This window comes from Balaenoptera physalus (assembly GCF_965194825.1).
Source record: "Balaenoptera physalus genome assembly, chromosome: 9".
In the NCBI taxonomy this organism is placed as follows: Eukaryota; Metazoa; Chordata; class Mammalia; order Artiodactyla; family Balaenopteridae; genus Balaenoptera; species Balaenoptera physalus.
In genome coordinates, this window is record NC_138888.1 from 32,111,994 (window position 1) to 32,122,768 (window position 10,775).

At 39.9% G+C, this 10,775-nt stretch overlaps 1 protein-coding gene across 25 annotated transcripts in view; it reads left to right on the plus strand.

Annotated features, from left to right (window-relative positions):
* Window positions 1-10,775, plus strand: part of EPB41L2 (erythrocyte membrane protein band 4.1 like 2) — a 214,170-nt gene that overhangs the window by 201,216 nt on the left and 2,179 nt on the right. The window contains exon 24 of one of the 25 annotated variants that reach the window (XR_014267271.1): window positions 10,299-10,350. The exons of the other annotated variants lie outside the window; for them this stretch is intronic. The gene's annotated coding sequence lies outside the window, so the exon portion shown is untranslated. The remainder of the gene's footprint in view (window positions 1-10,298; window positions 10,351-10,775) is intronic. 25 annotated transcript variants of the gene reach the window in all.

The window sequence follows — 10,775 nt, forward strand, 5'->3', positions numbered from 1 at the left end:
CTTCATAGTTGTGTGATGTGTGCCGGTTATTTCATTTCTCTATGCCTCAGTTCTGCCATCTGTAAACTGGAGGTGATAATAGAATCTACAGAGGGTTTGTTAATAAGGCATGTTGTAAGAACTTTTTGTAGCGTAGAAGGCCAGCCATGAACCCTTTTTGCTCTTAAAAATCAAATAAAAACTTCTACCCCAGAGATGTTGAGCTTGAGATGCATGTGAAATGTCTTCATGAAGAGGTCCAGGAAGTAGCCAAGAGCTTTGAGAGAGAGAGAGAGAGCACGGCGGGCTTCAGAGCAGGAGGTAGACACATCTGACTGTGTCATCCACTGATGAAGCCTTTGGTTTGAATGATGTTACGCAGGGCCAGGTCAGAGAGTTGGGGCCTGGGGAACAGAGGAGTTACAGGAGAAGGAGTGAGAAGGGCAAGAAGATAGAAAACAGGGAGATAAGGGGGCCACGAAAGTTGCAAGAGAAGCTAGCTCCGAGAAGGACAGCATAATCAGCATTAAACATGGCAAAGAAATCAGGTGCCTGTGTCCTCTGGAATTGTTGCTACGGACTCTACCTGGGAGCTTTGTCAGAGCTCCTTCAGTCAGATAGTGGAGATGGAGCCTGTAACAGGTTGAGGAAATAGGATTTACACAGAGTGCTTTCGAGAAGCAGGAAAACTCAGTAATTGGCCTTTTGCTTTCCATCCACCTTGCCTGCCTTCATCTGAGAAGACAGAGCGTTGGTCTGACAGAGCCACTGGAGCTAGTGCAGTGATTACTAAAAACCCGGTACATCCATCATTCCTTTGAGACTGTTAGGTGGACCCTGAGCTCCAGTCCCCAGCCCACAATAAATAGCTCTCAGTGAGTGGTGTTGCTCTCCGTGCTGGCCTGCGTCTGTGAACACCAGTTTCTAAACAAGATAATATTGTGTTCCAGCCAACATTTCAAAGTCAGGGTGATGTTCACGGTTTCAAAATGAACTCGCAGAAACAACAGGAAATTAGCATTAGCTGTCTAACTACCTTGACAGGAGAGAAGAACGGTGTTGGCTGAATGGAGCTCTAGCCGATCACGAGCTACTCATTTACATGCGAGCGGCTCCCTGTCCTTGAAAGAAAAGCACCAGCCTATTGGCTTCCAGATGACGATTTTCAATTCAGGGATGTTTCAGGCATATCGGTTTCAGTTGTGTTGCATTTTTATTTTATTCTGTTTGCCTAGTTGTACTACTCTTGTACCAGAAATTAGCATTTTATTACAGCTGAGTTTTCGATATAAGTTAATCAAACCTAAAATGAAGACTTCTACTTAGAAATAAAAAGCCATTTTGGATTTAGTGAGTTTTAGGCACTGCCAGTTTTCACTCTGGAATGCTGGGGAATGCTCTGTTTAACATTTATAAATCTGGCAGGTGCTATCAGTGAGTCACAATATATTTGAACTACCCAACAGAAGAGGCGCTGGATGCCGCTGCCATTGGTCATTCATTAGCACCTGGGAGTCACTGATTCCCCGGAGTTTGCTCTTGGACAGAATCATTATGGACTGTTGTTTTTACAAATGAAACTATATGTATTTTTTCTGGCAACAAAAAAGCAGAGGCGGTCATAATTTTTTGAAAGGGAAAGATGGTAGAAAATGTAAGTGACCCATAATTGCTCTGCTCCTAGAGATAGATAATCCCTTTCACAGTGTATATACTTGTGAACACATACTCAGATGCACTCACATGTGTTCTCACACCTCTATTTATATAGGCTGATCCTGTTGATTCTATCACATATCCGGCTTTTTCCTCCACTTCACAGTACCTTGTAGATAAGTTTGCCCATCATTATCTCATCATTTTCCAACAGCCATCGAATAGATGCAGGATGGTTTACTTGACCCCTATTAATGGGCATTTAGGCTATTCCTCAGTTTTCACAAGTAAATTCACAGCTACAAAGATTATACTTGTGTGTACGTTTGGGGGGCATTAACTTCATTGTTTCTCTAGGACAGATATTTTTAAAAATTAGAGTTGGTGTGCTAAAGGTTTCTTTTTGACATATTGCCCACTTGCCCTCCTTAGAGGTTGTACAAAGTTAGATGCCCACTAGCAGTTTAAGAATATCCCCGTTTCCCCGCATCCTTGCCAACACTAAAGATTACATGACGTTTGAAAAGTCTTTGCCGACCTGGTGAGGAAAGAGCATTTGTCCCCTCCCCCCCCTTTTTTAAAATTGTGAGGAAAGAGCGTTTTTTAATTGTTACTGTTGTTCATTGCTAGGGAGGTCACAGTACACATATGCACACGTATATAAATATAGGTGCACACAAACACAATTTGCATTTCTTTGAATTGCCAGTTTGTGTCCTTTGTCCACTTATCTATTCAGGTGTTTATCATCTTTTATCTTTTACAGAGTTAAGGTTATTAATCTCTTAGTCACAAATGCTGGATGTTTTCTCCAGTTTTTCATTATTTTTGGGAATTTAAAGTGGCACCAAAAAGAGGGGGAGAGAGCAAGACAAAATTGACAAACGGGAGACAGGCAGGCCGTATCCAGAGTTTTGGTTTGTTTTTCAGCCCAAACAGTATGTCACAGAATTTGAGTTAATTATTAATGCTTAAAATGGGAAGATATCTAGCGATTCGAGAAACATCAGAAGCTCTAACACCGAGCCTGCTTTCTCTCAAGGCTGCAATGGCTCAGTAGGTGCAGCCGCTTTAGGGGAAGGAGCGGCTCTCCAAGTCCCCAGTGTCTCTTCCTTCCCATCTCTTCATGTTGAGGTTCCGGTACCCCATCTCCCTACTTACATGTCACCCAGCCAGCCTCTGAGGAGTGTGGAGGTGGTGGTTATGACTTTATTGTACCCTAGTGCAGGGCGTATTTAAGAGTATGGGAATTAAAAGAATATTTAATTTAAAAATGCATATAGACCATCTTCTTCTCTCCCCACCACCTTTTTTATGAGGAAATAGAATTCTAGAGATTTGCCATAGGTCCCTTCCCTATAAGAACCGTAAAATACCATCCATGTGTAGAGCTGAGTATAGTTTCATTTGTTTCAAGAACTTGTCCAGTGTTAGATATCCCAGATACTAGCTTTTAAATAGTAATTTTAAATTTTAATGTAAACTTGTGGGTAGGTTAGGACAGAATTTTGCTGGGGGAACGAATTAGTAAGTCTGTGTGTATGTGCGTGTGTTTTAAAGATACTCCTGTGCTCATGAAGATTATATTCCCAGGACATGTTGGCCCTACGTTTATTTAACTCTCATGCATCAAAATAGTTAGTATTAGAGCGAGTGAGAATCTAGTCTTGTTCTGTTCAGCGTGGTAGCCAGTACTCACATGTGGCCCTTGAGCATTTGAAATGTATTCCAAATTGAGCACTGAAATGCTATTCCAAATTGAGATGTCCTGTAAGTATAAAATAACATACTGGATGCTGAAGAGGTAAGAAAAAAATGTTAACTAATAAGTGAGGGAGTTGGGTCTGGAGATGAATTGTTTTGATTCCCACTAACCTTCCTATTTAATGAAAATACGAAACGAACACTGAGTTCTATTCATATATATAGTTCAAAGACGTTTTTCTAAAAGATAAGGGTTTTGTTACTATTTTTTTAAAGCATACAGAGAAATTTTTCTCATCTCTACTCATGAACCTAAGATTGACAAAAGCTTAGCTAGAATAAAGTATACTGAGTGTGACCTTGTGACCTTACTGTAGTCCATTTGTTATTTAAAAGAAGCTTTAAAATTTTGTGGAATGCTTTCATATCAAGTTCTCACAAGATTTGAACTCAGCAGAGTGAACGAGAAGACCTTCCTCTAGCTTTAGGGCCAAATACTAACTACTCTTAGAAATCTTTGTCAAAGCTTCAGATTTGGGAGATTCGGGAAAACCAGTTTTTTAAAGAACTAAGAGTCCTCCTGGGATATCACAGAAGTAGTTATAGTTATTCAACAAAAGAGAACAGAAAAATGAACCTGAAATTTTTTCCACTTAAATCAGCAGATGAAACTAATGGTGAAGACAGGCAGTAGTGCTTTGTTGCTAGAATACAATTCTGTTTATTTTTCCCCTCCCAAGCCCTTGCTTTTCAGCCTGGCCTTGCCTTGCAGATTAGTCGCTATTACTTCATTCATGGATTCATTAATGTATATGGGGAACATACTGCGTTCAAGGGACTATGGTAGTTGTGAGAAAGGTAAATGCATAGGAACAAGTGTACAGATAACATATAGGGTAAAATATTGTGTTTATAGAGAAGCCTAGGACTTCCCTGGTGGCACAGTGGTTAAGAATCCTCCTGCCAATGCAGGGGACACGGGTTCGAGCCCTGGTCCGGGAAGATCCCACATGCCGCGGAGCAACTAAGCCCGTGAGCCACAATTACTGAGCCTGCGCTCTAGAGCCTGCGCGCCTAGAGCCCATGCTCTGCAACAAGAGAAGCCACCTCAGTGAGAATCCCGTGCACCACAACAAAGAGTAACCCCCTCTCGCTGCAACTAGAGAAAGCCCACGCACAGCAATGAAGACCCAACGCAGCGATATATAGATAGATAGATAGATAGATAGATAGATAGATAGATAGATAGATAGATAGATAGAAGCTTAGCTAAAGGGCTATGAAAGTCAACAGGAGAAACTGTTTCTGGTTGGCAGATCAGGGAAGACTTCTCCGAAAAGGAGCAGAAAGCTCCTGTGTGCAGAGTGAGGGGAGGATTTGAACATACAGAGAGGGGCAGAGAGGAGAGAGCACATAGGAAAACCACGGACTGGACATCAGGAGAAGCAAATCCTACGTTGTGTCTGTGTGTTGAATTCCAGCAGGGGCTGGAAAGGTTTGTCAAAGGCGAATCGCAAAGGGAATTACACTCCGTGTTAGTACCTTAGTTTAGGCTTTGCTCTGTAGGTCATCTGCTTAGGGGAAGAGCATTTTCAGCACCATCCTTCAGTAAGATTAATTTATCAGTGGTGTGCAGGATTGATTGAAAGGATGCTAGATTGGATGAAGTACCCTGTAAAGAAACCATTATACTGGTTCAAGCAATTATTAATGGGGAAACTGAACTGAACATCTCTGTCTTTAAGAGTAGAATTGAATTGGGTTTGGAAGTAAAACCAGGAATGAAATATCATATGTGAAAATCCATAATAATAGTATTAGCTCACATTTAATGAGTGCCTACTCTGTGCTGAGCTTTGTTGGAGAACTTTGCCACTTATTTCAGTTAGTTCTTAACAGTCACTTAGGATGTAGATGACAACACCGAGGCCTGGAGAGGTTAAGTCCCTCCCCCAGTCACACAGTTGATGAGTAGCAGAGCCAGAGCTGACCGTCCATCAGTCTGAATCCACACTGCATATTGCTTTGCTGAGGGGTTCATGATGGGAATCTTTCAAGTAACAAACTCCCACCAATGTAGTTGAAACACACTTCATTTTAGAAAAATTTATTTTGGACAGAACGTCTTTGAGGTTGCAGCTACGATATGTAGCTAAATGAACAATAAAACCATTATTTTATAAAATAATCATGTTTAAAAATGAGGCAAAATTGATGATGCTTTCATTTGACAGGCTATTCCCAAATTGCGGTGCGTAGTAATTCTTTAGGTGGGGTGACTGGAATGTGCATCAAGGCTCTAACACAAAGATGACTGTTAGCTTTAAAGAAAACCCATTTAATTGGCCTGCTGAGATCCCTGACACCTCACCCTTTCCTCAGAGGTAAGGGAGCATGACTGGCTTAAAAACTGAAAGAGCTTTGACGATTACAGGGTGGGAGGAAAAGGAGATGCTCTTCCTAAAACGCCCTCCAGAGGGGAAACAACTGCAACTAAGAGAGGCAGAGACAAGCCTTTTTTTTTTTTAGGAAACATCTTTATTGGAGTAGAATTGCTTTGCAACGGTGTGTTAGTTTCTGCTGTATAACAAAGGGAATCAGCTGTACATATACATATATGCCCATATCTCTTCCCTCTTGCGTCTCCCTCCCACCCTCCCTATCCCACCCCTCTAGGTGGTCACAGAGCACCGAGCTGATCTCCCTGTGCTATGCGGCTGCTTCCCACTAGCTATCTGTTTTACATTTGGTAGTGTATATATGTCCATGCCTCTCTCTCACTTCGTCCCAGCTAACCCTTCCCCCTCCCCATGTCCTCAAGTCCATTCTGTACGTCTGCGTCTTTATTCCTGTCCTGCCCCTAGGTTCTTCAGAACTGAGACAAGCCTTTTGTTTTGTTTTGTTTTTGAACAAATGGAAATTCAGGGAAAACATCTCAAAATTGACTCTCCTGGAAGCAAAAATACTTAATTGACTTGTGGTGCTAGCAAACTTTGAACTGAATTTTTGTCTTTGAAGTGAAATTGTGTTGCCATGTATGTTAACAAGCACAATATATCTGGCACTCAGAGGGGACAGAGATCAGGGGGCCAAGCTTGTCCTGAAAGACCTAAATCTGAGACATGAGCCCCGAAGGGCCAACACGAGAGCCTCCTAAGAAAAGAGCAACCCCCAAAAGAGCATTAATATATTCAGGCAAACCAAGAGATACAAAACCATTTTGCTGAATTATTGGTAGAAGAGATATTGAGTGCCATTTGACCGAGAAGGAAAAAACGCTGGATTTCATTTTTCCTTCTGTATTCAGAAGCCACACAAATATCTGTGAGAGCAGGAAACACCAGTAGGTTAGGGAGCAGATTCCGTAGAAGCAGTTCTCCAGCTTAATGGTCTCAGGAACACTTAAAAATTATTGAAGAGCCCAAAGAGTTTTTCGTTTATGTGAATTTTATTAATTGAAATTTGATCTATTTATATTATAAATCAAATAGTTTTCAAGATATTTATTCAGTTAAAAATCATCACCTAGTGAAAGAAGCCTGTCTGAAAAGGTATCATGTACTGTATGATTCTCACTATATGCCATCCTGGAAAAGGCAAAATGACGAAGACAGTAAAAAGATCTGTGGTTGCCACTGATCCCACGAGAAGAGTCTCTAAATATTGGGAAGCTATCAAGCTCAAGGTGGCCAAAATACAGTTTCCAAGAGTTACAATTTTCACACGAAAGCTTGAATTTTATCACTGGCAACAAGTTCTGTCAATTGTTTGCCTTGCAGTGACAGGCTTATCTCATTTTTAAGAAAATGCCTGCCAAGTATCCAATTGAGCAACGTAGTTTGTCAGTAATTCTCTCAAGTAAAGAAAGTGTTTTAATGAAAACAGCAGCTTCAACTCACAGTTCAAACGTTCATACAAATTCACTTTCCTCCTAGACATCTACTGTACTTCTCTGTACGCAGCAGGAATGTGTTATGCGTACTTTCCATTTCATCACACAGAATATTAAAAAGATGTACTCCAGGGTAGAGATGTAAGAAAATTAATATTTTTTTCTGTTTCATCCAGGACATCCTTAAGTGAAACTGGCTTGCTTGCTTTTTATTTCACTGTGAGTGCATGGTGATAAAGAATGCAGTGACTTCGGGTACAGTTTGGTGTCACTGCCTTGACCTGTGCTAAGATGCCAACTGGTTTACTCACCATTGTTTCTGCATCATCAGTGAAAATGTCCACACCTGACAAGGGCAGATAGTGTCTTAGGATGATTATGAAATAGTTTTGACTTTATAACCCCCTGCAAGAGCCATGGTGACCCCCAAGGTCTGCAGACCACAATTTGAGAACTGGTGGGTCTAAATTATAGTGGTAATACAAACATTGTAAGAATTGACTATTTCCTGGTCTGACCACATAGAAATTTATCATACTTGCATTTTTGGCTCTAGGATTTTATATTCTTACAATGAAAATTCTGTTTTAAAATTAAATATGCAAATTGAGAGCCAAGGAAGAATAAAATGAAAGTTTAGAAATAACTGAAATCCATAAACTATCATATTTAAAGCCAAATTTCACACCTGAGTACATGGACCTCATGTTTGTTTAGGAAATAGTTGCATTGTGCCTTATTACATAAATAATTTACTCATGTTTTCAAAATCTCAGGCTATATTACTGCCCTGTGGTAATTGAATCTTCATTAATCTGAAAGGTTATGTTTTCTTCATTATTTTAATTATTTCATATAAAAGCCACAGCTTTGCATTTTTATTGAGACTCCCCTCTGGATGAGCGCTTTACCACTTGTCATTAGGATGATTTTTTTTTTTAAGTGCACATTTGCTGTTCACTGAATCAGTTTCTGGAGTAGAGCACGATCTCCAGATTGAGACCATGTGAGCCCCTGTCTCTGGAAACTCCAAGGTTGTGCTTTTCAGATGACTTCATAGAACTGTGCTTGAGCTTGACTGATTTCCCACAGCTCATCAGGCACACAGAGAAAGATAAATTGAAGACTGCACTGGACACTCTGTAAAGACTTAAGGCAAAGTAGGCAACCAGCATGTATCCTTGAAAATTTAGACATAGAATTAGACCTGTGATTAGATGAAACAGCTACATTGACCTGTTCTCACATTGGCCAAGAGAGGGGGACACAAGCTAAGGAACGTGATTTTAGTAGTTAGAAATGTTCAGTGACATTGTATAGTCTGGGGGTGGCAAACTGAAGCAAGAAAATAGTGGTTTGGGTTTTTGTTTTTGTTTACTTGACCAAAATTCTGATAACATAAAGTATAACTCATACTTAACAGCTATAACCATATCCAAACTCGAGGTGAATGATGACACTGTCAAAAGTGAAAGTAGGTTGAATTAATGCCAATAATAATAATTAATATCTGTCAATTTGCATTGACAAAGAATCCAGAAATCTGTGTATAAGAGGTAGAATTCAAACTAAAAAAAAACTCTTAAAACTTGTACAGGTTTTACATGAAGAACCAGTGCCTAGTTTCAGATTGAATGGGATATGTGATAAATTATTTAGACCCAAAATGTAGTTTGTTTAAAATGGCCAAATATTAAGTTTTATTTTTTTTCCTTCACAGATACATGCTAAAAGGACAGAAAAATGTTAAATGTCAGATGCTTGTATATTAATGGCATTGGTGATTCCAACCTTTTCTCCTTCCCAGCTCAAAAGCTGGATGTTTATACTTGGGAATACATTTCTCTATGTGTTTAAGTGCAGGACGCAGTCAAAAAAGATCGGTGCATGTGTAAATAAAACCCTTCATACAATAAATTACTCCCTATTCATCCAGAACAGTAAGGAACTGGGGTGTTCTGACACATTGAATATCTAATTAACTCAGAGTTACTCGATTTATAGTTTTTTAAACAATGAGAAAAAATGCATTGAACATTAAAATTACAATAAATATAATTTTCTTTGATTATTGATGTTATTTGGAATCCTAAGAGCACGTTAAGGCTGTCATTTGCAATACGTATTACGAGAAAAAAATTGATTTATTTTGCTTTCTAATGGTTTGATTGTGAATAAATGAAAGTAAATGATATTTGAGTTTACATGGGTAACTCTCTTTCTCTACATATATTTCAAGAATTGCTGAAGCTCTTTGAAACCAAGAACTCTTAGATTCAGTTCCTACATATTCCTAGATTCTTATTTGTCTGCTAATGACTGAAACAAATTTAATTTTAGCCTCTTTTACAAATGAAAATTTTAATTTTTGGTGAAAACAGATTCAGTGAAATAAGGTGTCCTGGAGTGTAAAGGAAATGGAGAATGGAGTCCTAAACCCTGTTCTTTCTGTAGATTTCCAGGTAGTGGTAAAGTCAGGGGATCATTTTCCGTAACATAAGCTAGGCAGAGTGGCAGTTGTGTTCAACAAATGATACATATTCACTAACCGAAGAGAACGGTTACCAGCTCTCAAAAAACAAGAATAGACAGGGCTTCCCTGGTGGCGGAGTGGTTGAGAATCTGCCTGCCAATGCAGGCAGGGGACACGGGTTCGAGCCCTGGTCTGGGAAGATCCCACATGCCGTGGAGCAACTAAGCCCGTGAGCCACAACTACTGAGCCTGCGCGTCTGGAGCCTGTGCTCCGCAACAAGAGAGCCCGCGACAGTGAGAGGCCCGCGCACCGCGATGAAGAGTGGCCCCCACTTGCCGCAACTAGAGAAAGCCCTCGCACAGAAACGAAGACCCAACACAGCCAAAAATAAATAAATAAATAAATACACTATTTTAAAAAAAAAGAATAGACAAACAGCACAACTGAAGACCACACAACTCTCTAATACAATTTGGTTGGTAGTTGTAGCTGATCCCCTTACTGACCCCCACATTTCTGTTCATGATTACTAACCTACAAAAAAGAAGACTGCGTTTCTCCATTGATTTTTTTTGTTTTTTTTCCCTGCCTAGAATCAAGCACAAGTCCTACTGAGTAATGAAATAGCCTAAAGCAGACAATAAGGTGGGAAGCAATGAATTTGATTAGCCAATCAGTCCTGAATAATCAAAAGACTATCCTAATATCTGTGATAAATCTGATTGGTGGGGAATTTTTTCATTAAAACAAGACAATTTTATCTAACCAAAAGAATGTACAGTCTAATTGACTTTGGACCAGTGCCTCTTGGAAAGGACATTAGTTGCTGCTCTCTGCTGACTTCTCTAATCACCTACCATTTGCCAAAAATTTCACCCAAACTGCAATAGAAAGTGAAACAATTGCCTTCTTAAAACTTTTCTCTTGCAGGGACAGTGCATCAACCTTATTTTTTATCTGCCTCCCTGTCCACTTTTATTTTAGACCTCTCTCCTCTCTACCTACTTTTGGTGGTGGGCTTCCTCAAGACTTATACTCACGTGAGACTAGTTCCATCTGTTGGTTTCACG